General features: G+C 37.3%; 1 long non-coding RNA gene across 1 annotated transcript in view; it reads right to left on the bottom strand.

Moving 5' to 3' along the window:
- Positions 1–16,729: 16,729 nt before the first annotated feature.
- The window catches only part of LOC111749730 (uncharacterized), a 249,134-nt gene continuing 239,463 nt past the window's right edge, over positions 16,730–26,400 (bottom strand). The window contains exons 3-5 of the long non-coding RNA XR_010322679.1: positions 23,597–23,730; positions 19,803–19,928; positions 16,730–18,879 (exon numbers count right to left, since the gene is read on the bottom strand). This is a non-coding gene — a long non-coding RNA (uncharacterized LOC111749730). The remainder of the gene's footprint in view (positions 18,880–19,802; positions 19,929–23,596; positions 23,731–26,400) is intronic.

The following is a 26,400-nucleotide window of genomic DNA, read 5'->3' as shown; positions in this document are numbered from 1 at the left end:
TCATATGATTCCTGAAAAAATAATACGTGATAACCATGTAAAAAATTTTATTTCTTCAGATCCCACTTACCATTATGTAGACTTAATTTAACAAAACTCAGTGGGATCCTTGTATGTTTCATTCATGCTATCAGAAATTTATTTGAAAATAAATGAAGTGTGATAATAGTTTTTAAATGAATTTGACAGGCATCAAAGGGAAAAGGTAATATCATTTAAATCAATGAATTAAACATTTAAGAATCATAGAATCACTAATTTTAGAGCTCAAGGAATTTCAGAAATCAGTGTAGCAAACCTCTCCATTCTCTAAATGAGAAAACTAAAGACCAGAGAGGTGAATTTAGTTTTTCAAGGTCACATAGTAATATTTTAAATGACAATCAAGAAGAAACCAACCATGAAGAAAAGAGCCCCTTCAAATATATTACATTTTTGTGGGCCTTGCTATATCAAACACTTTACGTGTGTTAACTCATTTAATCATCAAAGAAGTCCTACATTATGCATAATTATCTCCATTTCATGGATTAAAAAAAATGAGGTTCAGACTGTAAATAACACACTCTATACTACAGTAGAGTGTGTTATTTACAGTCTGAACTGGACCCAATATTTGAAGCCACATGCATTTCAGTGCTTTTCACTACATCTTACTGATTTCTGTAAGAAACTTCTTAAAGGTCACATTTATGAGTACTTACTTGATAATTGCAACCCCATATCACACAGATAATGATTAGAATATTTAGGCTGTCCTAAGGGTAAATCTGAGTCGCTGTGTGGCATAAACAGCTAAGCATGCAGCTACTAACCTAAAGGTTGATGGCTTGAACCTGCCCAGAACTGCCTCAGAAGAAAGGCCTGGCAATCTGCTTCCGAAAGGTCACAGCCATGAAAATCCCATAGAGTGCAGTTCTACTCTGAAATACAAGGGGTCGCCGTGAGTTGTAATCAACTCGATGGCAACTGGTTTGTTTTATATATTTATATATATATGAGGAAATCTTAGCTACAAGATCCTTCAATAAGAAATTCCACATAACCCAAGAACAAGCCCCTTCTAATCACAAGGCACACTTTCTCATATTAGAATTTTCACCCTTCTCTTATGATCATGGAAGAGAATTGTTGCCAGTGGTATTATCCACTGTTCTAAAATGTTAATTTGCACCAACAAGTATTTGTAAAAGTACAGTATAAAAGAGAAGCCTTGACTTGGCCCAAATTGAGGTTGCTTTTGGGAGGTCAATATCTTCTCAGGAATCTAGACACCTTAACAATTTGCTTAGGAGGGAAAAGGATGAGTGAGGAGGAAGGTTTATGCATGGATTCTGTGACCAGAGAACAGAAATCAGGGCATTGGATGAGGCTTCCCAGACAGTCTCTAGTCCACAGCTCAGCCACCAGGGACTTGGTTTGAAGCCTCAGAGAAAAAGACATTTCTATTAAACCTGCTCAAATGCAGAAAAACCTTGAAGGAAGCATAGCACAGATTTTATACCTCATGGTCAGCCCCTTGAAGGCAGTACCTGGACAGGGTGGCAATCTCTCAGGGGAGCGACAGCAAAGCTTCGGCACAAGTGGTGGTGCTGAGTGTCCACGACAGAGGCTGGGTCAAGAGCACAGGATTCAGCAGGCTGAGACATGTCCATGAGCAGATGGGAAACACTCCAGAAGCCTCCAGAAATGCATGGGTGAAATTTTCAAAAGGCCAGTGTCTGTTATAAACATGTAGAAGAAATAAGTTCAATGAAATTTGGATGTGTGCGTCATCGAGTCAAGAAATGCTAAAACAACCTGATTTGTACCCAGACTGGTGAAGGAATCCAATTACTTTGTAAGATTTTGATATGTCAAACACTACTATAAAATATAGGTTTTGTGGCCATAGGTTATGAAGCTGAGATGGTCTTTATATGCTATCTAGCCCAACTTCTTTTGATTCCAGGTGAGAAAACAGAGGTCGAAAGATGTTTCCTGCCAAGGTCACACAATTCAGTGGTGATAAGGTGGGAACACTTCTTTCTGCTGAATTTTACTGCTTGCTGCTTTTTCTTCCTGCTGGTCTTGTTTTTATTTATTTTTAACAGCTTTGTATTTTAGCATTCCATGGGTGCTTTAAATTCCCAAGGAAAAACAAAATTAATAGAACATGTTATTTGTTGCCGTGGAGTCGATTCCAACTAAGTACTGTAAATAGGAAATGTTTCCATAAACTAGCTCTTTGTAAAAGCTTTGATATAAAAAGTTCTTCCTAAAATGACTCCTTTGTAATGCCAGAAAGGGCAACTGAGGACAATTTATCTGTTCTATGCCAATCATCTAATATCTTCACATTTAAAGTGCTGATGGAGTTTTGATTATAGGACTAAAATGTTGAAATAGAATGCATCATTGATTTGAAAATGTGTCCAGTAAATCTCACTGTTGCCTCTGGTCTTTTTTTATAATTTGAGAATAGTTTGAAGTTAGAAGGAAGAATGACACATGCTCGCAGAAGTTAATGATAATTTTAAATTTAGTATCACATGCGAATGTATAGTTAAATATTGAATTGAGAAAGATTGTGGTCAGTGTCCACTGTATATATAGAAGCCAGTACTTCCTCTAGCTTATATAATTAGCAGAGGCCATCTTCCTTATCAGCATCAGAATAAGGGTAAGAATTCTGTGTTCTAATTTTAATTCTATTTTGATTGCTTTGTGGTCCTATGTGATTTAATTAACTCTTTCAGTCCTGGGTTCCAGAAGAGTACATACATGGCCTTCCTTACTGCATAAAATACAGTGCCATTTATTTTGGTACTGATTTTATTCACAAAGGGAATGAATGTGTTATTGATGCCCAATATAAACTGATATTGTCTCAGGTAGATTATCAGCTGTTTTAGGTAACCAGGTATTGTGAGCACACTGTTCCTACTATATTCATTTCCTGCACAATTCTGGGTTTGTATTGAAGATAAAATAAATATATGTGAAAGCTTGCTGTAAATTTTAAAGTTTCATAGTGATATAAGGAATTATCATTATTATTATTTGGAATTTAGGAGCTACTGAGTCAACGTCCGTATGTGACCGGTGAGGCTACTCTGTGTGCTGATGACTTACAGTTGGATAGCAATGCTCTGAGGTTTAGTTAGAAGATAATTCCTATTTCATACTAAGATACTCTACGGGTTGGCAATACCTTGGCCATGTTTTACTTTGTCTGAGTCGCTATTCTATTTGCTTCATCAGATCAACTCTGCAGCCAATTTTTTTCTGTTAATCCAAATCCTACAATTCTGTGTTGGGTTTGAATTTCAAAAACCCTATTTAGGGTAAATTACTAGTAATTTCATCACAAGACTACTGTTATGGATTGAATTGTGTTCAACAAAAAGATATGTAGAAACGCTAAGCCCTGCACTGGTAAATTTGACCTTGTTTGGGGAAATAGGTTTTTCTTTCCAAATGTTATCAGTTAAATTAAGGAAGTCAGACCAGAGTAGGGTGGGTCCTAATCCTAATCCCTTCTGAGTGCCATCTCATAAAAGAGAAGGATGAACACAGAAAAATCGTACACAGGAAGAAGGCAGACACCACGTGACAACAGAAGCTGCGGCATCTATAAGCAGCATAGAATTACAAGGATTGCCAGCAGCCACCAGAAACTAGGAGAGAGACACGGCGCACTTCCTCTCCTAAAGTCTTCAAAAGGAATTGGAATGGCCAGTGCCCTAAATTCAGACTTCTAGTCTCCAGAACTATGAGAAAATAAATTTCTGTTCTTTAAAGCCACTGACTTCGTGGTATTTTGCTATGTCAACCCTAGGAACCTAAGACAGCTACTTAAGAACCATGAACAAAGGCAAAGGCAGGCACCTGTAAAAGGATGCACGATATTTATAATTACTGGAAAAAAGAGCACCCCAACACAAGACGGAGGAAAAGGAAGGAAAGATGACGTATTATCTCTTTATTTTAATTATTGACTCAAAGTGTAGACCCATCATCCCATCTCCCGATACATGCGCTGTTACCGGGCTTCTCAGGTCTGGCTTACAGCAGCCACAGAGGCACGAAATCGGTGAAAGCCAAAGAAGGGGCTGTATCTGGTTGGCCAAGGAAAGGAGCGCACCAGGATTTAGGTCACCAAGATGGCTTCCTGAACAATGGCTGAAACAGTTTTTATTAGGGGCAGGAACCCAGGAAGAGTCCTGGCAGGAAGGAGTAAGGTCGTTGATTGCCCTGGCCGGAAAAGGCGTTTCCACTGTCTGCACTTGCTCAGTCTAAAAGGGGAGGGGGCAGGTTCTCTCAAACTGGATATTAGGCTCAGCCCCTTTGCTTCCGAAAGTCTTCCCCCAATCTTGGGCTGCTAAAGTTTGGTTCCCTCCAGCTAGAAGAGTTACGGGGTCACCCAGAGGGTGGGGTTGATGGTTCTGCGCCTGTCAGGAGAGCCAGATTTGGCCTTAACTGGTTCTGAGATCTGCAACCCCAGCCTTGTTTTTTTTTTTTAAATCTTGGGCAAGAAGTTGGCCATTGCCTAAAAAACATCTGGAGAAACCAGTTAGAAGGAAAGGTGGCTCGTGCTGCTCTACATACAAGTTAGGGTTGGTAATGGTGCATGGAGGCTGTCAGCCAAAATCATTATGGCAAGTCCAAAGCATCACTCCCGAGAGGTGCTGGGCAGGTGACTAGAGAAGTTAAGAACTCCCTTTACAGAATTCTAAGCTGGTTGTGGTCTATTGCTCTGTTCTATTTGTGGCTGCTCTCCTTCAACTGAACATCAATGGATATATAAAGTAGCAATCAGGAGTCAAGATTATGAATGTCATTCTACAGACGGATGGTTTGTCTTGCCTATCTGTCTATGGAAATACCCCACCCATTTTCTTAGTCATCTAAGTTTTCCCTCTCTTAACAGATGGTTTTTACTATGTACTACAAGTAATTTTCTCTCCAGCAATATATCAGCTACCACTTCATGCTCAACCTTTTTAGCGAACACCCTGCTCTATCATCACTCGGGCAGTTTAGAAGACAGCGTATACAAATCACTTCCTGTTCTGTATGGTATGTCGTACTCATGTTTTCTACAACTATCAGCTTGTTATCTTTAGTACAGCCACAGTGAGCTGGTCTGATTGTCCTGAATTAACTCTCCTTCACCTGTTCTTAATGAAACCTTGCATATCAAAATCTTCCACGAAAACAAATGAGAAATCTCCACCATTTGGGAAGTTGAGAAAATTTAATTATCTACAAGCCATTATATTGATAACCAAAGCAACCAGGCACTGCTTGGCCATTGTTAAGCAAGATCTGCTCCTCCAGTTCATTATGTAACAAAACCTTAAGTGATTGCACTGAGTGTGGCTCAATTAGCAGCTGCTCAGATCAAGAGAACCTGCCCCCTCCTGTCCATTGTCCTCAAAACACTGGGTGTGGCTCAAGCCTTTCAAATCCAGTTTACTAGCCTACATGCCAAAGAAAAAATTGCAGCGTGTCTTAGGGCACCTGCGCACCATGATAACCAATGTAATCTATAATGTTTGTATGTACTTCCTTGTGAGAGGCAGTATAAAAGGTTCTGACTCCCTTTGTTCAGAGAGCTTGATGCCTGCACACTCGCAATAAATGCTCATACTCTCTCCTCACCTCAGTGTATTTTTATTAAGGAGAAGCCACACTGAGCAGGACCTGCTTTGGGTAACGATATTAACACTTACAGAGAAAAGGAATAGCTTGAATTCCCTGGTTCCCTCATGATTCTTTATCTGTCGTGTTTCTGCTGTCCACTGTATTCTTTAAGGTTCAGTTACTTGTATGCTCACCTCGTCTCACCAGCCTGTGAGCCCCTTGAGGGCAGAAGGCACACTTTTATCACCTGGAAAAGCTCACATAACACCTGGCATAGAATGGCAGATAGCAATTATTTGATAATTATGAATCTTACTTTTTCTCACTTATGGTAAGGACATGGATAAACAACTCTCTATGCTGGATTTCCACCACAGTCTCTCAGTTTGTTGAACTGTGGTGGCTGGTGTGTTGCTATGATGCTGGAAGCTATGCCACCAGTTTTTCAAATGTCAGCAAGGTTACCCATGGTAGGCAGGATTCAGTGGATTTTCCAGAATAAGGCCGACTAGGAAGAAAGGCCTGGAGATTTACTTCTAAAGCTTAGCCAATGAAAACCCTATTCATCACAACGGACTATTGGCCAGTATAGTGCTAGAAGATGAGCCCTTCCGGTTGGCAGGAACTCAAAATACAGTGGCCGTAACAATGGACTCAAGCACAACAACCGTCTTAATCATCTAGTGCTGCTATAACAGAAATACCACAAGTGGATGGCTTTAAACAAAGAAGTTTATTTTCTCACAGTCCGGTAGGCTAGACATCCGAATTCAGAGTGCTGGCTCCAGGGGAAGGCTTTCTCTCTCTCTGTCAGCTCTGGAGAAACGTCCTTGCGATGCACCAGTCTTCCTTGGTCTGGGAGCATCTCAGGATCCTCAAGTCCAAAGGACGCGCTCTGCTCCCAGTGCTGCTTTCTTGGTGGTATGAGATTCCCATGTCTCTCTGCTTGCTTCTCTCTTTTATATCTCAAAAGAGATTGGCTTAAGACACTACCTAATCTTGTAGATCTCATCAATATAACTGCCACTAATCCATCTTATTATGTCATAGTGATAGGATTTACAACATTTAGGGAAATCACATCAGATGATAAAATGGTAGACAATCATACAATCATCCAAGGGAATCATGACCTAGCCAAGTTGACAGATATTTTGGGGGGACGATATTCAATCCACAACACCAACTATGGTGAAGATGGAGGAGGACTGGGCAATATTTCCTTCTACTGTGCAAGTGGTCGCCTTGAGTCAGAGCCTATTTAACAGCAACAACATGTTGGACTAATAACAAGATTGCACATAAAAATATCTGGTAAACTCTTTGTTTATTAAGTAAATAAAATAAATTAACTCAGATCAGACATTATATTTCCATCTTAAAATTACCATTTTATAAATTGCTTCCTGTGATGTTTGCTGAACAACATACCAATGCAAAAAAGGAGTTCATCTGCATTCACCAAGTGAGCAACTTTACCCCCTTCTAATCTGCAGTAATCAGCGGCAATGTAATATCCAGGGAGGGAAAAGCATAAGCCATGTTTGGATATTGTAATGAATTTGATTACAATAACAGCAAATTAAGCCTATTTTCATTTTGATATTATAAAAAAGCAGCAGGAGGTTTGACTAGATAACTTGCTTTTACTTTATTAAATTCTTTATGTTACAGTCAGCTGGATTAAATGCTCCCTGGGAGTGAATTAAGAACATTTGGGCCTTGTCTTTACATTCAAAACAGTGTGGCTCCAAGTCAGGCTTTTACAACTCATTTTACACAGTCTGCCAGATGAAGATTAAGGAGTACTCCCTAGTTCCTTGGCTGTTTATTGCCGTCTTCACGTGGGAGGGTTTTCCTCCTACCCTCAGGCCATGGAATGCCCTACTATGGCATTAAGCAAACAGAAGACTGACCTGTCCCGACAAGGCCATCCCAAGTGTTCTGGACAAATCTCATACAAGTGGTTGTCAGCACATCCGGCTACTTAAGAGGCAACTAGAACCCTACCCCTACCTCCTTTGGGCCAACACATATTTATGGCTGTTCGCTCCACATCAACGATGCTGCTTAATTAAATCGTTGCTTAGTGGTTTAAAAGAGTTAGAATAACTCCCAAAGCTTCAGACAAACAGTAAGAGGATTTACAGTTTGATGATAAAGAAAAGAGGCATTTTTAAAATGTTAGACTGTTTTTTCATGACATGTCAGTGCAAGAAGAAAAAAACAAAAAAAGTTACCTGAACACAGCTGAGTCAACTAGAATACACTTTACACAGTTCATATCACTAACACCAAGCACATTCCCACCCTCAGACAGGTCTAATGAAAGTTCAAATGGGCAGATTTCTAATGGCCCTGCCACTTTTCCCTCTTAGCTTCCTGTTTCTCCTTATATTGTAGGTTTCAAAATCTACTGTTGTAGCTGGCTTAGTACATTTCATTTTACAGCAGTTGGCTTATTTAGCCTGAGTGCAACCATGATATGAAATCGGGTACACATTATCCCATCATCAATTGACGGGGATGTGAATCTTCTTGTCTATTGTTGAGCAATTGATTTTCTCTAGTTCGATGCACTTCACTTCAGCAATCATACACAAACATTCATTGTGAATGAAAAGAGAAGGCTGAGAGGCAGGGCCACCCACTAGCCCTGACCCAAAGGGATCACTGTTGGGTTCCACCAAGAGCCAGTCTTCCTTTCTGAGTCAGGAACAGCATTTTCCTCAGGATGTTACCTCTCAGTGCATGTCTTCTGGACTTTTCATGGGGCCAGATCATGGACTGATCAAGAACAAGGCAATTATAAAAATCACTAGTGTTATGGATTGAATCATGTCCCCCCAAAATATGTGTTATAAGTCCTAAACCCCTGTATCTGTGGATATAATCCCATTTGGGAATAGGATTTTCTGTGTTATGTTAATGGACCATGTCAGGGTAAGATGTGTTTTAAACCAATCACCTTTGAGATATAAAAAGACCAGATTAGGCACAGAGAAGGAAGCACAATTGAAGGGAAGACACACAATTCACGCCAAGTGAAGATCACCAAGGAACCAAAGAAGAGAAGATGAAAAGAGACAAGGACCTTTCCCCAGGGCCTACAGAGAGAGAAAGCTTTCCCCTAGGGCCAGCGACCTGAATTCAGATTTCTACTCTCCTAAATAAAAATTTTTTTTATTTTTAAACTATAAGGAAATAAATTTGTGTTCTTTAATGTCACCCACGTGTGATATTTCTGTTATAGCAGCACCAAGAAACTAAGAAAACTGGCCAATTGATTGTAGAGTTATCTGGAGCCTATTACAATAGTCCACAAATGTTTATGGAAATGACCTTGGAAAAAGCAACTCCCAATTTCTCAGAGCACATTTTATATGTTTGCAGGTGCAAAGAGTACTACTGGGAAAAGGGGATGTTGATTTTGATACACATCAAAAAATGATCATGCCTTGATGGGGTACTTTGGATATATGATGAATTGTGCTGTATAAAAATATTTACTGGCATGAGAAAAGTTCACAGTATACAATAAAGTATAATGTTCACTCTTAATTGCTAATCACTCCTTTTCACATGCCCTCACTCTGCTATTCCTCTCTGTTGTGCGCACTTGACAACCACTGCCCTGATTAAATCCAACTGTCTTCTACTCAACGCATGTACACGAGCATCACCGAACAGCTAAAGAAAACACTCGGTACTACTGATTTCACTTTAAGTTTATAAGCCCAAATCTTGAGTAGACCCTCAGCATTACTCTAGTCGTTTGGTTCTCCCACAGACCAAGAAGTTATTTCAGATCTTCTCTCTATTCAAGCTGTCAAAAAAATAAATAACTTTATTATCACCAAATATGTATGCCCCCTATTCTCTTAGGTAATGGCACCATCATCCTTTCTGTAGCTATACTAAAAAACAGGAGGTCGTTCTTTACCACTCTCTTTTCCTCATAGCCTACTTCCAATCTTTTGGCAGGAATTATATACTTATTAAAATACAGTCGAACTGTAGCCACTCCTTTCCTCCACTGTTACTACTGCTGAAGTTCAACCTACCCTTATTCCTCAAGAATAGCTTTCTAACTTGTGAAGCTTTTCCACATTCATGACCAAAGATTGATTTCTCACTAAGCATCCAAAGAAATCTTTTTGTAAATTTTAACTCAAATCATCTCTCTCACATGATCAAACCATCCAAAGACTTAATACATATTATAAAGCTATCCATTTAGTTATATATTTTAATATATTCAAGGGTCATATGATATGCAGTACTCTGCAATATTTTTTAAGAGTAATTAATTCATCCATTCAACAAACATTCATTGAGTGCTTACAATATTCCAGGCACTATTCTAGCCTCCGGAGATACAAAAATGAAGACAGAATCCTGTAAGGAAGTTACACTATTTCCTTGGATACTTGACAGTAAATAACCATTTACTATTTTTCCTGTTGGTAAAAATAATACTTGTTTGCCCAATAAATTTTGGAAAATACAGAAAAGCATACAGAAGAAAATTAACATACTACATGGTAGTATTAATATTATTTTCATTTTCCTCTCATATGTTTCTGTATTTCACTTACTGCATCATCCCTGTGGGCATAGTCTGTGTTCTTTTCTTTCTTAGTGTCCAGGTCAGGTCTTTCCACCCCAATATGTTTCTCTTAGGAGTTGCTTCAACCCTGAGTTGGCTTCTCAGTAGCAGTGATCATTCCTTCCTCAATGGGCTTCCTACTCTAAAAAGCCAAGCTTTCCCCAGTCTTTTCAGAAACCCCTCCCTTGATGTGATTAATTATCATATTAAGTACCCAGTGGCTACATTGGAAATATCTCTACTCCTCAATCAAAACGGCAAGAGAAATCTCTAAACTTGAGGCATGTATCTTACAGCTCTGCTAATTTAACCTCAAGAGTAAGCAAAAGCAGGCAGTGGGTGGTGGTTGCTCTTTTAGAAAAACAGCCAGATCAGAAATTCTGGGGGATTTCCTGGTTGAGTCTAAAACTGCCACCAAGTTCATGGTGCCATTCATAAACATTAAGAAAGAGAAAATTCAAGCAAAAGCATGAAAATTTCAAATAAAACCAAAGGCCCTGCGAAAGTGTACTTTTACCACCGAAACTACTGCACAGCCTAGAGTCATAGAGAAGCACCAGGGAACTGATCGAGAGTAAGCCAGAAAATACGTTTCTTCTTCAAAGACTGAGCATCTGACGGCCCTGTATGATAGCGTACAATGCCATACGCCTCATGGACACCAATTTTAAATCCAAAGCAGGGTCAATTGTCAGAGCACAAGTCATTTGTGCCCAATAGCATTTCATTAGCCCACATGAAATGTTTCAAAGTTCTGAACCTAGTTCTCAGGGGATGTGACCGCATCATCAAGAACACTACTCAGTTTCCCCCGAGTTAGCCCCTCCACGTCAGCATAACACAAGAGGACAGGCTAGCAAACAAACGGTAGCAGCAACAAAACACAGTGTACTTAGGTAGCGCTTTGCGTAGGGCAAAGTACTTTCACTTTTATATTCCTTTGTTTCTTAACAACCCCATGAAATTAACCAATTCACAAGGTGTTATTGCTTTTATTTCAGAGAGGTGGCAAATCCAAGTTCAGGTTTGCAACAGAACTTAAACCACGTGGAGGAGCCCTAGCGGTGCACCGGTTAAAGCACTTGGCTGCTGACCAAAAGGTCGGTGGTTTCAACCTTCCAGCCACACAGAGGGACTTGGGGTTGTACCATGCACTCAAATCCTAAACAGAGCTGAACTATAATTCTAGCCCAGTTTCTCTGAATTTAAGTATACTACTTTGTCTCTGGCAGCATGCTATGTCTTTTTTATGGTCTTTATAACAGCTTATGGCGTAGTGGTTAAGTGCCACGGCTGCTAACCAGTTCAAATCCGCCAGGTGCTCCTTGGAAACTCTGTAGGGCGGTTCTACTCTGTCCTAAAGGGTCGCTATGAGTCCGAATCCACTCGACGGCACTGGGTTTGGTTTTTTGGTTTTTACAACAGCTTAGCTCTTGAGGAAAAGAAATTTCATCACTTGGACAATTTAGATAATAAACCATTGTCCAGATTTTTTTTCCCTATTGTATAAACATGTTCTTTCATAGTAGAGCAATTACGTGCTACTTTTAGAATAATTAGTTGACCATGCTATGACTATATACAATAGAAAATTTCTAGTTTTTTTCAAGTAAATAACAACAAATAATAAAACTAATAATTTAATGACAAAAACATTTATTGGTTGCTTGACATGTGCCAGGCTTTAATTTTAAGTCTCAGATTAACAAAATGAACATAATACCCCATCTTTCAGATTGAAACTGAGCCATTACAAAAAGCTAAGTAATTTGACTATGCCCAGAGTAAAAGTGGCAGAGCTGGGGGACAATTCCTGTCAGTCTGGTTTCAGAGCTTGTACTCTGAATCATTACATTTTTACCAAGACAATAAGGCAGCATGTAGCAGAATCATTGACTAACCTTCTTTGAGGATGGTACAAGGAAAACCAGACTATAAAAAGCTGAAATACCTTTTTTAGGGTTCATCTGATCAAGAGAAAATAAGTAATCTTATTTTATCAACAATATTTCTCCATATTTCCCCAGAAAATGATTAAATAGCATATCTTTAACAAATACAATTAAAATGATATAACAGAGAACAAATTCAATTGTAATATCAATTCAACAGGAGACATTCATTGAGATGCTACTTTGAACAAAATAGTATGAACTCTATGCTCTTAGCAATAAGATGGATGCATGAAAAGAAAATGAAGAACATGCCTGCAGTGCCAGGGGAGCATACGGTACAGCAGGAGAGACAGGTGAGGCATCAGTGCATTGTAAACTGCTAGCTGCAATAAAATGGAAGTTGAAGTACGAGTTAAGATCAAGTGTGGCTCTTAAACTTTAGTGAATATTGGAATCACCTGGAAGGCTTATTAACCCCCACCTCAGAGTTTTTGATTCAGGAGGCTTGGGGAGTGTCTTAGTTGTCTAGTGCTGCTGTAACAGAAGTACCACAAGTGGATGGCTTTAACAATGAGAAGTTTATTCTCTCACTATCTAGTAAGCTACAAGTCCAAATTCAGGGCATCAGCTCCAGGGGAAGGCTGTCTCTCTCTGTCAGCTTTGGAGGAAGGTCCTTGTCAGCAATCTTCCCTTGGTCCGGGAGCATCTCAGCACAGGAACCTCAGGCCCAAAGGATGCACTCTGCTCCCGGCACTGCTTTCTTGGTAGTGTGAAGTCCCTGTGTCTCTCTGCTTGCTTCTCTCTTTTATATCTCAAAAGAGATTGGCTTAAGAAACTACCTAATCTTGTAGACGTCATCAATATAACTGCCGCTAATCCATCTTATTACATCATAGTGATAGGATTTACAACATATAGGAAAACCACATAAAATGGCGGACAATAATAAAATGGTGAACAATCACGCAATACTGAGAATCACGGCCTAGCTAAATTGACAGATATTTTGGGGGGACACAATTGAACCCATAACAGGCAGGATCCCAAGAATTTGTGTTTCTAGCAAGATTCCAGGTGATGCTGATTTGCTGGCCCAGGAATCACATTTTGAGAATCACCGTGATTAAGGTCCAACAGAGTTCTGAGGGAACGTATAGAGGAAGGTGTAATAAGTTTTCCAAAGCAGAAGAATTTACGGGAGGTCTCAGCATCTGAACAGTGCTTCAACAAAAGAGTAGACTTTCAGATGGTGGGCTTCAGGCTCAAGAAGAGGCATAAGCCTGCAGGATCTTCCTTCTCTCATCTCTGTGATTTGATGACCTCACTTGTCTTCTGCAGAATTGAATGAAAATTATGAAACTCCTTGCCATGCACCCACTATACAGAGGATTTTTTTTTTTTTTTACTTCAACCAGCATCCTGATTTTTCAGAAAGAAACAAAAAAGCTGTTTTAATGCATTTTAAGCTGTTTTAAATTCCTTTTTCTGTTTGCAAATAATTCCAATTTCCTCTAAAACCATATGTTTTGTTTTATATTGTCCTAACCCTACTCACATATTCCAGTGATGATTAAGAATGTGAATGAGATATTGGTCAAGTTTTGTTTTATAGGTTAGTTTTATTGACTGTAATGGCTGAAACAGTCACAAAACTCCCAAGTAAGTACTCTTCCCACCCTTGTCCCAAGAAGAGAAAAAAGAAATGGAAACAATTCCAAAAGCACTTTAACTCTGTCCAAAAGCTGGAGAATAATCATGGGGAAACGCACTGACTCAGAAGAATAGTTTTATTCCCAGGTTTGCAATCATTTTACCACATGATCCTGACAAAGTAATTTAAATTCTCACTGCTTGTATTTTTGTATCTGTAAAATGAGGATAATCTGTGCTGTGAGGCTTAGTTAATGCTTGTAAATGCTTTTGAGATCATCGGGAAAGGAGAGTATTAAAATATTATTACTTTACATTGAACTTTGAAGCTGAAACTATAAAACAAGAGGAATCTACATTCTTTGAGCAACAAACCAGTTGAAAAGGCATTTTCCAACTAGTAAACTGCTCATTGTCATGACAAATGTATATTGAACTCTGATATTGCCAAGTACTTTACAACAATTTGTTCTTATGGTTTTATTTCATTTCTCTTGTAGATGGAACAACTCCGAGGCAGGTAAGTCAAATGCTATCTGCCAGTCTAAGAGCCAGGAAAACTGTTTCTGTAAAGGACCAGATAGTAAATATTTTAGGCTTTGCAAGTCACATTGAATTTCTGTTGCATATTCTTTTTTTCTTTTTTTCTAGGTCTTTAAGAATGTTAAAGTTATTCGTAACTAACGGACCATACAAAAATGGGCTGCAGGCCAGATTTGGCCTTTGGCCCATAGTTTGCTGACCCTGTGTCTCCACACTCACTCAGCCCCGGCAATCTAAATTTGCTAATCTAGATGGCCACTGTCTTAGTCTGGGTTCTCTGGAGGAGTAAAACCAGTGAAATGAGTATATAAATATATAGACTGAGAGATTTACTTCAAGGAAATGGCTCATGGAAACTTCTGAAGGCTTACATCCCAAGAACAACAAAAATTGTGTCAGAGGGGGGAAGAAAGGATGGAGAGAAGGAGAGAGCACTTTGCCAGAGCACCCATTTAGAGATGGGGGGCAGACCACACCCCCAAGGAAACTCCCCTTTAAACTGATTGGCTGATCACATTAAATCACATCATGAAAAATTATTACATTATGGAACAGCAGCCAGTCCAGTGTCTGCCATACCACTGAGAATCATAGCCTGGCCAAGTTGGCATGTAACATTAACTATCACAGTTGCTTAAAAGCTAGGATTCAAAACTTCTCCCATGTGATAGATTTGTTGGCTTTCCATGTTCCAAAATGATGGTAGTAGCAAGTTGGAGCATTGTTTTTTGGTTTTGTTTTGTTTTTTAATTAGCAACCAAACTGTTATAAGATCGTGAAATGTCTTATACATTTATTAAAATTTTATGTGTGACTATATGATTAAAAATATATATATATTAGGATAACAAAACTCTCCAATATTAATAGTATTCTGTCTCACATATTTACCTATCACCCTACCTCTTTTATGTTTGCAATTATCTGCTTATTCCGCAATCATTTGTGTATATTCTCTAGAAACAGTTTACAGGCTCTCTCTTTAGAATTCACCCATTTATATGATTTTGATGTTCAAACATGCACATAATTTCAATTCTCTAGGGATAACTCTCAACTTTGTAACACTTCCATCTTACCCACTCTCCAGTGGGCATTGTCAATGGGTGGCTCACTCATAACTAAACCCCCCCCCCAAAAAAAAAACCAACCCCTTTGCCGTCGAGGCAAGTCTGACTCGTAGTGACCCTATAGGTAGAACTGTCCCACAGAGTTTCCAAGGAGTGCCTGGTGGGTTTGAACTGTCAACCTTTTGGCTAGTAGCGGTAGCACTTAACGACTACACCATCAGGGTTTCCTAACTAAAACCATCTATGTTTAATATTGGGACAAATAATCACCACTAATGCATGATCATTTTTCAATTTTCTCTTTATTACAGCAGCATTCCTTCCCCTCAGGCATTTTATTACTTATTCAAATTTGGTCAGTAATGCATGTTTAGGCAGAATTTGCTATCTTTTCTTTGTTTTCGTAGTTAAAAAGTTGATCATTTTTTGAAATAATATTGTTTGCAAGTTCTGTTTGGCTTCCCAAAAATAATTCATTAAACTAAGCTTGTTGATTTCAGCCCCCAAAACACAAACCATTCTGTTTCATTCACACTTTCTATTTTATTTTGCCTACTGCTTCATTACTTGCATTTCCTCAAGAGCCTTTAGAGAAAATGATGTTATTCCCTCAGTTGCGCAAATTGAAAACCTATTTTTAAAGAGCTGTGTTCCTGTCATTTTGGTTATCCTGCATTCTATTCCTCTTCTCATTTGTTTAAAAAAAAAAAGACTGTCTATAAGCCCCCATCTCTCTTCTGAGTGCAGTTGTAGAAGCCAATTGTATTCTTATTAACTCTTTTACAGGCATTTCATTTTGTTTCCTTATTGCAGCGATAGTTTATCTTCCTGTTTACTTTTCTCTTACATCTCATTTAAGAAGTTTTGTCTAAAGTGCTTTATATAAAGATCCCTAATCAGGTCTGCTTTTAAAGTGATATAAAGTAGAAATAAAGAATTTCACAATTTAAGTTATAAGAGTTTACAAAATGGTAAATAGTTTTGAGAGTTTACTTTCTTGTGGTCTGAACTAAGATTTTACAGATTAAGACCTCCTTCTCCTTTAACTGAGGTGGACTTCTTAAACATCCTTATAAATTCATACAACTTAAACAAACTCAGTTATTTTAAACTGAGGTATACCATAAGTAATTATATTTAGTATTAACTTACAGAAAATGTGATTTATTTTTAATATTGACTATAATTTTACAACTTAATATATTTAAAACCATTTTTCTCTGTTTTTTTCTTGCTCTGAATTTGGTTAGAAGCCAATCTCGTAACCACTGCACCACCAGGGCTCCTGAAGTATGTACTGCAGAAATATAACTGTCAGTCCTGACATATGGGAGTCTCACTGTCATGTTTTCCTCAGGTTTATGCCATAATTGGAAATCAATCAACCGTAGACATGTCTTCACAGCCCTGTTATTTAGCATTGTGTCCTGAGCTTTTATTGAGGGCTGATATAATAAAGAACTGTATAAAGAAACTCTTTGCGGGTACTTGATAAAACTACAGACACTGCCCGTTATATTGTTCAACATCCATTACACAAATTCTCACATTTTATGTTTTTCTCAAAGTTCCAGGTATAGAAAAATCTTCCCTCCTAATGATCTTATTTGGTCCCTTGTCATATAATTTAAAAAAAGAGTTATGATGCAAACTGTTTTCTTTTTCGCGTTGATGTTCAGGAAGCTAAAACTAAGTTTTTGTTTTTGTTTTTGTGTGTTTTTTATCTCAAGTGGACTAGTGGAGGTTTTCTGAGATTAAAAAGTACATCACTATTATCCCCTCTAATTTCTGTCCTTGTTTCCTTATAATTTGTATCCCTGGGTAGCACTTGGCTCCTAACCAAAAGTTTCAGGGTTTGAATCCAACTAGAGGCACCTCAGAAGAGAGGTCTGATGATCTACTTCCAAAATAATCAGCCACTGAAAACCCTATGGAGCATAGTTCTACTCTGACACACCCAGGGTCACCATGAGTTGAAATCAACTCCATGGCAACTGGTTTTTGCTTTGGTTGTTTATTATCCATGTAGGGTGGTCATGATTCTTTGCTACAAATCAACTCTTACAAATATAAGCAAAAAGGAAAATCATCAGAAAAATATGGAGACTCTGTGACCCTAATACTCCCCAGCACGTTTCCTCCTTTTCAAAAGGGGCAACTGAGAGCTTGACATAATTAATGCCATGATGAACCTTTAAGTTCTTCTCCTTCCTCTGTCTGCCTCCTCCTTCACATACCTTTGTTAATGACTTTCTTTTGACCTAATTCTAAGGACTTTGTTCTTTGTTTGATTGGATGCAAATAACTTTGTTTTGTTCTATCTAACCACCTGTGACTTACAACTCCCCACAGGAAAATCAGAGCCCAAAAGTCTGACATGTATATCTTTAGCCTGATAAAGAGATGTCCTGCATATATCTCTTTAGTCTGATAAAGAGTCTTTTGTCACTATCTTGTAATGAATAACTCCTCTGGCCATGCCATCTGCAGGCAACAAAGACACAGGCACCCATACTCAAGGAGTGTCAGTTGCTAAATATGGCCTTTGCCAGGTTTTCTTTGTACAGGCTTTCAGTGGCTTAGAATTAAAATTAATGGAAAAATTCTTACAATCACGAAACTATAGTCCCACTGCTATCACATCAGCTTAATGACAGAAGCTTACTTAGATTTTGCTTCTAAGACTGACATACGGAACATAAAGATCTTAGTGTACTTTTCAAATAGACCAACTTATATCAAAGTTTCTCTAAGTAGCTACTAAAAGCCTAAATCCTAAGACAGACACAAGATCCAGTTTTTCTGAACAAGAAAAGAACTGAGGTTCTAAGATTGTCTTAAAAAAAAAAACAAACCAACAATTCTTAGCCATAGCCTCTAATCTGATACAAGACAGAAACTTAGACACAACACTGTAGACCAGAAGCAAGCTCTTAGAACAAAAGGAGACAGAAAAATCACATGAACTAACTGAACAATACCACACAACGCAAGGATATGGGGATCCTAGTTTCTGAAAGTGTATGTAGCAATTTTTGGTAAGATCTACTCAATTCAATGGAAAAAAACAGGTTCTTGATAAAACTTATTAACTTGCAGAGCTTCAGATAGAGGAATATTAGACCTTTTGACAAAACCCTGTTACCACAAATCGCGGATTCGAGCAGCCTGCCGCAAAGCCAATACTAAGACAGGAGGAGGTAAGCAGCAAGAGGGCTTTATTGAACACTGTGTTCAAGAGACAGAGGGTTGCCCAAATTCTGTCTGCCCCAAAATGGCTGACTGGAGGGTTTTATAGGGAGAAGGTCAGGGTTTAGAGATTTCCAGGAATGTTGATTCTTCTTTGAGGTGGACATAATGACGAAGTGACCTATTGTTGATGTCTAGCAGGTCTCTTATCGCCATCCTGGCTTTGGTCACAAGATGGATCCAGACTTTGCTCAATTATCTTGGGTCCTGATGGTATTGCTCATTGTCGTGTCCCCTGGTTTAATCAACAACAAAAATCTCAATTACCTTCTTTTTCTACAAAGGAAAAATCGTGAGACAGATTCCAGAGTAAAAAATCCAAATTTTCAAAGACTAAATATTTAATCACAGCTTATACAGCTAAACAAGAAAATATATTCTCTTATTTTGATACTGAAACACTATGGACAATGTGTTTTCTCTACTTCAACCTGAGCATCAAAGAAAGGACAACACAAATCAAAGCTCATTTTCCCAAAATGGTCACTGAAATTCCAAATTACTTCTGGTATATTCAGTTCATAGCATTTTCAGTATGAACCCCAACCCAGTGTCTTAGTAGTAGGGGAGAAATCCAAACTCATTTATCAAAGATATTAAGCTCTAAGGTTCAAGCTTTTGGTTTCTTTCATTTTGAACTTAATTCATTCCGTTGGCTAGAGACCTATTCTCTTATTTTAGACCTTAAATACACTAGTTCTTCTAATTGGATAGTATTTTAAAGCTACTGATGATTTTAATTTTAACATTGTGATTCTTCACTGAGAAATTATCTCATAAAAAAAGGTACAGAACTGCCACTTCTCCCTTGAAATTTCAAAACACAGGTCAGGAGCTGCCACCTCCCCCTGAGAATTTGGCAAAATAGGTAAGGAACTGCCACCTCCCCCGCAAGTACGGCAAAACAGAGCACTATTTTCCAGATTTTCTCTGAGTCACAAATGGCCCGAACCTCGTGGCTTATGGTGCTCCAGGGCACTTTGAAAATAGAATCACCTCTTTAATGTTTCAAATGCCCAAATTGGGACCTAAACTGCAGTTTACCCAAAGAGTTACCAAATAACACTCTTAATCAAACGATCAAGCAGAAATCTACGAAAGATCTAAGAAAGAGAACAAAAAAGAACAAGCAAAGGTTCATTTTCTGAGAGCACTCACCTTGTTGGTGTCAAAGGGACATGGAGTGGGAACACGTGGGTCCAGAAGATATCTGCGGTCCAGTTCTCCTTGAGTTCGACTGGACTCGTGGCTTCAGAAATCCTGCCAACTACACCAGCCCCTAGCCTTCAGCCACCAAGGTCAAATAAAAATCACAATGAAAAATGCCTGAAATGGCCTGAAAAAATGTTTCCCACGGTAGCCAGAGACTTAAGGTTACATCCATATCAATGATTTGGTCAATTAAACAAAGACTCTGTGATTTCGAAAGCCAGCGGATAAAATTAGATTGGAAAAAATGTGAGAAATAATAAAAGTTAAATAAAAACTTAAAATATTTAAAGAAACTTTATTTCGATTAGTTGTGTTTTATGGTATACAGGCTTAAAATAGTTTCTAAGACCTTTTAGGTAATTTACTGATGTTGAGTTAACTTGTCATAATTTAAGCTTATATACTTTTGCTTTTTATACCACAAGAGAAAGGATATATGTATGTGTATATTTGGGTCAGCTAATAAGTGAGTTCATTTTTGCCATTTAAAGTGATGTATTATAAGAGAGTTACAAGAAAGACAACTTTTAAGAAGTTTAATAAAAAATTTATTCGATATGGTCAAAAGTTTTATCTGTCTAACTGAAGTTTAATGGTTTAATTTATGAGATTTTTAGGAGTTTTCATAGTGTATAAAACAAAGAATTAGGTTTCTCACTGTTAAAATAACAAAATTTTCTTTGATTTCTGGGTTAAAGAGTTGATTTATTAGTGTAATCTGCCTCTAAAACAAAGGTTCGGTCTCTCAGAATAAGATTCCTGAGTCAGAACCCAAGCCACATGGCTTTAGCAAAAAAAAAAAAAGCAAAGGTTTTTATTTTGAGATCTTTGATTAAATAACTTAAGTATTGTTTCACAATAACTTATGATAAACTCCTGACAAGTTTGAAACATCATGGAAAGCCACAAAATATTTATAAGGGAAACGGGCCCAAAAGGTTTATTTAACATGTTTTAAATTACATAGAACGTGTTGTTAAAATCAAGAGCAGTTCTGATTCTTTCTCTTTGGGTTAAAATTTATACATTAGTATTTCCTCTTGTGTTTTTGCCTAATATTAGACAAGAAACACATAATATTATGTCATAATTTTATTATTATTTTTTAATTGCTAACTCGATTCAAACTATTTTTTCGAACCTAGCATCATCAAAGGCAATAGATTGGAGAATTCAAATCATTTACCTATGAGGTTATTTTTTTTTTTTATTACTATTCAGGTATTTAGAAACTTGATATAATCTTAGTATATCCTGACTACATGCTATTATGTCTCAAGATTATTATGTTACATCTGAAGTTCTTTAAAAAAATGGTTAATGGGTATATTTAGAAATATTTTTATCTGAAGTTTTTTTTTAGCTGATCATACTTGGCCTTTACATTATGCTTGTAATTAATTTCTATCAGGTCTTTCACTATTAAGAGTTATGTTTATAAATTAATCATAGTCATGTTAAGTTTTGTCATCTACAGGTAAGTTTTTACTTTGCTGATTTTCTGAAAACATTTGACCAGAATATCTCAACAAAAAAGATAGACTATTTTTTTTTTTTTTATATTGAACTTGCAAAAAAGACTGTGACTAGACTCAATCGAGATTTCCAGAACTCTGATGCAGGTGCTGATGGTTTTACAGACTGCGGTCCATCCAGAATCACTTGCAACAGAAGTTAACTACATAAGACTGAGGAAACGAAACGATACTATGGGTTTTATGTAAAAATATTTCTGATATTTTAAGGTCTTTCTTTCTGGAAATAAGAAATATTTTAAGGTCCTACTTTCTGGATATAAGAAACTGTTTTCCTCTTTTCTCCTAATTTATCTAACTAATGGGTTTAGTTATTTTAAATCTTGAATTAGGAGTTCCTGTCAGTAAACTCAGCAAAGTTGTAAACGTCATAACCAGAAAAGAGTCTGAAATTTGAGCTATGATTTTACAAATTAAAATAGCTTTAAATTTCCTATTCTCTCAAAGAATGGTTTGTGCCCTAATAGATAAATATTGCTGTATTTATGTAAATATACAACCATGGGTTTTATAGAATGTGGTTGCTACAGGCACATGAAAAACAGTTATTAATGCTGCTTATGCATAACCAAACACCTCATGAGATTTGTTTCCTTGGCTCAAAGATCTTAGAGTCATGGTTTCATTGGTTATTTCAGACAATTGGCCTAGTGTTAGTGTTTCTATTCTGTCTCCTGATTTGCTATATGGTGCCTGGAATCTTAAAAACCAGATAATGCCCAATTGTAATTTAATAACATTTTTAACCAAAGATTCTATTACAAGGTCCTGATCCAAAAGAGGGAACCATGGGAGAGTTGTATGTAATTCTCCTGTAATCCAGATTTCTGGCTTTCATAGAGGTTGGGACAACCTACATAGGCCATCACCTTTGGGTGTCCTTTTGAACCTCAAGCCTTGAGAAAAAAAATGATTCCTGAAGCCACTTTGAGTCAAACAATTGTCCAAATAAACTAGCAAGACTATTCTGCCCTGGGTGTTTTGCCTTTTTTTTTTGAAGAATTCAGTCTGTTTTGAAAAACTGACTCCAAAGATCAGTAAAAAGAGTTGTGTTTAGGGTAAATCAGTAATCAGTCTAACCAGTCTTTAAGACAACGTTGTATGAAATAACTATCTAATGCTTGTAATCAAGCTCTTACCCTCTTGCTATACAGAAAATTATGTGCCTTAAAGAAATCAGGTTCTCAGAGGAGATCGACCTCATGGCTCAGACTCCATTTTATCTTAGATTCCACTTCCACTTCTGAGTAAGTGACCCATTAATGTTAATAGGTAAACCAAGGAGGGACAGCCTACCCTCAGGGAAAACAGTATGTTTTAGACAGATTAACTGGAGACCTCCAAAAAGAGAAGTCCATCCTGTATTATCTTGCTAATCATGTATTCTTTGATAGGAACTTGTCACATGTAAATTTTTCTATATCTTCTATTTTCTCTAGACAAACTTTGTGTGCTTTATAGATCTATGTATTTGTGTGGTAGATTCAACTAAACTAATTTAGATGATCCTTAGTGAGCTTGCGTGAGCAATCTCTTATTCAGATTCCTGGTGAATGCGTGGGCAATGCACTTGGGGAACTTTACCATTATCTTTAGATACTCACATTAAGTACTAGAAAGGTAATGTTAATTTGTTATCTTTTGTAAAATGAGAGTCAGAAGAAATACCACTGGTCCAACACTCAGGGTATGGTTGGTAAATTTAATTCCTACTTACAGTATATTTTAATTGGAGAAATCTTAAAAAAAAAAAAAAATTTTATCAATCACTATGGGACAAATAAAAGACAAAGTTGCTAGTGGGATGGAAACACAATAGTGATCTCTGACATTAAGCCAAGGTGACATGAGATAACAAAATAGCCTTAGATTTTTATTTATTGGTCCAAGAAAGTGTAATATGTGCTGTAGCAAATACATCTTATTGCATTTAGATAAATAACACAGGAGAAGAACAGGATATACAAATAAAATTGGGTAGCAAGCTACTTGGTTATATACTGTAACACCCTTACAAACACCAGATTTATTTGCACTACTACAAGTAATATTCCTAGTCTACATCCTGATAGTATTAGGCATAATAGAACTTATCCTCTATTGTCTTACACATCTAAAAGGCAAAAGAAGGCCTCGGGCTAAAATGTTGATGTACATTGAATTTGCTCACTTCAACAATACAATTGATGAGAACTTCACTCTTACTTAAGATCCTGGTGAAGAATCAGATGGCATCTGGTGGAAAACCAGCACTGTGAGTTTAAAGAACCTGCCATGGTTGCCATCCAGGAGCTCAGCTAAGTCCAGGTATTGATCATCGATGTGTTATATCCAATCTCCTATCAAAAGGAGGAAATGATTTAGGGAATAATATTGGAGTCATTATTCCCTGTACTTGAGCATAGAGAATGTGACCCAGCTGAAGCTGGGCTCACAAGGATTCACAAGGACACATCAACTGGGCCCTGAGGTATAAAAACAATGGATAATCTTGGAAAATGTCTTTTAGAGAACTTTTCAGATAAGCCAGAACACAAAAGACTTTCCACTCTTATCTTTTTCTATTAACATTTAGTGAATAGAAACTTGTTGGACCAATGAAGACCCTCCTGACTGTCATTACTGAGACCTGTACCAATGATTGTTAAGAAAGACAATTCAAAATATAGGATGACAGTTTCTAGCCAATCTGGGAAAAGGTGAAGCTTTCGATAGTTTTGCCCATTTGTGATGTTAATATACACTGATGACTCTGTAACCTTCCTTAGACTCGGGCAGACATGGCTGTGGTAGCATGCTTGTCCATTTTCCCACTTTTTCCACATTCCCACATTCTATTCTGTAATTTTCTTGGACTTGGGCAGACATGGCTGTGCTAGCGTGCTTGTCCGTTTTCCCATTCTTGCTTACTCGGTAATATTTCCCTGGACTCAGGCAGACATAGCTCTGGCAACATGATTGTCCACTTCTCAACTTTTGTCTTTTTGAATATATGCAGAATAAAATTTTCTTTTTGCATTATTAAACTTTGTGGTGTTTTTTCCCCTACAACAGTAGTTATAGATGAAAACTATAAACTCACAGTTACAAAATGCTACATGAAAGCTATAAACAAGAAACACAAAGAAAACTGTGCAAATGTGCAGTACAATTAAATTGCTTAAAATTAGTGATAAAGTCTTAAATGCAGCCAGAGATTAAGAAAAAAAAAGTCATAACATATAGAGGAAGAATGATAAGAGTAGATTTTTTTGTCAGAAACAATGCAAGCAAGAGGACAATGGAATAGTATCTTAAATTACAGAAGAAAAAATTGTTAATCTAGAATCATGTAACAAGAGAAAATATCTCTCAAAAGTGAAGACAAAATGAAGACTTGTCAGGAGAATTCATTACCAGAGAATCAGAACTACAAGAGATTTTAAAGGAAGTCCTTAAGAAGGAAGAGATGATACCAGATGGAAATCGGGATTTACAAAAAATAATGAAAAGCACCAGAAACAGTAATTACATGGGTAAATATAAAATATATTTTTCTCTTATTATTTAAGAATTTTTTTAAATTAACTACTTAAAGCACAAATAAAAAAAACAAAACCCATTGCCTTTGATTCGATTCCAACTCATAGCGACCCTATAGGACAGAGTAGAACTGCCCCATAGAGTTTCCAAGGAGCGTCTCGTGGATTCAAACTACTGACCTTTTGGTTAGCAGCCATGGCATTTAACCACTACGTCACCAAGGTTTCCAAAGCAAAAATAACAACAATGTATTTTGCAGTCTATAACCTATATACAGGTAGTCCCCAACTTACAATGTTTTTGAGTTACTACAAACCACACTCAGAACCATCAGTGTATCTGGAGTATTGCGTCTTCCTGGGAGGAAGTTAGCAGAGAATGTATGCAGGGGACATGGAAAAAATTGTTGAGTGATGTGAACATGCTCCAAACATTTGACAGTGTAATATGATAGAACAGATCTGTGGAAAAATCATCCATACTGCAAGGAGGCCGAATTTATAACTTGATATTGTCAATGTTCATGGATCATGAAGAAGTGGAATTGACATGTCAAGACTTAATGGATTTTGAAGACGAAAGAGATGCTGAAGAAAGAAATAATGAGAAAGAGGGAGAGGAAACATTGTTGAAAATTTTTACATGAAAGGATTAGCTGGAGCTTTTTCTAAACTAAATCAGGGGCTTCAGCTACTTGAAAACATGAACCCAAACACTGATTGCTTTGCTAAAGTTGATAGGCAGATTCAGGAAATGGTGAGATGTTACCACAAAACAGCCCAAGGGAAAAAAAAGAAAAGGGCCATATGGACAGCTCTCATTTTCTGACTAGAAATGCCTTCCCCATTCTCAGGGATAATCCAGATGATCCAGAACTTTCCACAAGTGAAGTTATTACTGCAACTGACAAAATGCCAACATTGTCCAACTCTTTCTCATCCTCAGAGTAAATTTTAAGGATTTGTCTTTTTTTTCGCTTTTTATATACATATTAAAATATATCTGTAAGTTTATATGTAATGTTTCTAACCCATAGAGGCAAATAAAGATCGCATGTATAAAATGAAAATGAAAGGCAATAATAATGAAATTTTTTTTAAATGAGGTATTCAATGTATGTTAGAACCAACTTATGATGGAGTTGTTGGAACGAAACCCAATTGTAAGTCCAGAAATACCTGTAAAAGTAAAATATACAGCCATAATACCACAAAGCCCAAAAGGGAAGAAATAAAAGTGTATTTTTTTTTCTAAAATTATTTTTTGTTGTTATTGAAAAAATTTTTACATGTACAATTCAGCGACACTGATTACATTCTTCAAGTTGTACAACCATTCTCACCCTCTTTTTCCAAATTATTCCTCCAATATTAACATAAACTCACTTCCTCCTGAGCTTCCTATCTAATCTTTCAAGTTGTTGGTATCAGTTTGAAACTATACAGATAGATCTTTAAAAAAGTGCAATGCTCAAGGCAGATATTTTT

Source organism: Loxodonta africana, chromosome 8 (assembly GCF_030014295.1).
Source record: "Loxodonta africana isolate mLoxAfr1 chromosome 8, mLoxAfr1.hap2, whole genome shotgun sequence".
Lineage (NCBI taxonomy): Eukaryota > Metazoa > Chordata > Mammalia > Proboscidea > Elephantidae > Loxodonta > Loxodonta africana.
Note: the sequence above shows the minus strand (reverse complement) of the source record. Positions and strands in the feature narration are given on the sequence as shown.